Source organism: Crocuta crocuta, unplaced genomic scaffold (genome assembly GCF_008692635.1).
Source record: "Crocuta crocuta isolate KB4526 unplaced genomic scaffold, BGI_CrCroc_1.0 scaffold475, whole genome shotgun sequence".
NCBI lineage: Eukaryota > Metazoa > Chordata > Mammalia > Carnivora > Hyaenidae > Crocuta > Crocuta crocuta.
The window spans coordinates 1369593-1370703 of record NW_027529518.1 but is presented as its reverse complement, the minus strand read 5'-3'; positions in this window follow the sequence as shown (position 1 = coordinate 1370703).

Below are 1111 nucleotides of genomic sequence, written 5' to 3'. Positions count from 1 at the left end.
GAACATGTAGATGAGCTGAGATAATAATTGTGGATAATACAGATAGTTTGGCGGTCTGGATGATGCATACAAATAATTATAAAGAGGGGGCTGTGGGCTTCTGCTAAGCCTCGCAGCTAGAAACTGCTATGGCTTTGTGAATTGGTAATTATGCTTCCATTCACATTTTCTTTCTTTTGTTAGTTATAAGGTGCTCTTCCTCCAGATTGCACACTATCCACTTTCTTCCCAGCAGAATGCTGTGGGAAATAGCTCTCTGTACCACTTGGGTGTGTAAAAGCAAAGGGACCCGGCCCCTTCCCATCCCCAGCGGAGAGCACACGCCACCCCTCACCCCTGCCACCCCGGCAGCTGGGGGAGGTTAGGAAGGGCTTGGATGGGCTGGCAGCCCGCTGCTCTCCTGCCCTTCACTCCTCCAAAGCCCACTGCACCCCGAAGGTGGCTTCCCAGTGCACTTTGTGAGGCAAACCCAAGTGTTCACTCTTCTTTTCTGGTGAGGATTCAAGTTGACCCGGCCCGCTCCTTGCAGTGGCATGCGGCTAGAGAGGCAGTTCTGTGTTCCAGGCCACTTATGAGGACAGCGGCATGGACTGCCGTGCCAATTTGAGTCTTGCTGCTACTGGTCTTGTCTTTACAGCTGTTTAGAAAATGACCTGTAAAGGCTAGCATTCTCACGTGCGTCTCTCCTGCCGTGCCTAAAATCTTGTTTGTTCGATGCTGCTGGGGTAATGGAGTTTTATAAAGATAAAGGACTACAGTTCCTTAATGGTTTTCCTCTTCCAGCATTATCTGCGCCCAGGGAAAGAGTGTTTGAGGAACAGGTCAAGAAGGACCTTTGCTTCCCTTGCAGGAATGGAAGAGGACCAGAGGGGGTTGTCTGGTAGCAAGCACCTAATTGAGACACAAGTTAGCAGCTTTCTCCACAGTAAAAGCAGCAGGGACAAAGGAACAGGTGACTCTGCTGACCTGCTCACAGCAGTTTCAGCTTCACAGATCAGTGCCGCTCTGTGCCCCAGGCTCCTGTAGATTTCCTTCCTCGTTTCACCAGCACTGCCGTGTTAGTGCCCCTACACAGGCAAGGAGCTTGCGGCGACTAATGTCTCCTCCCCAT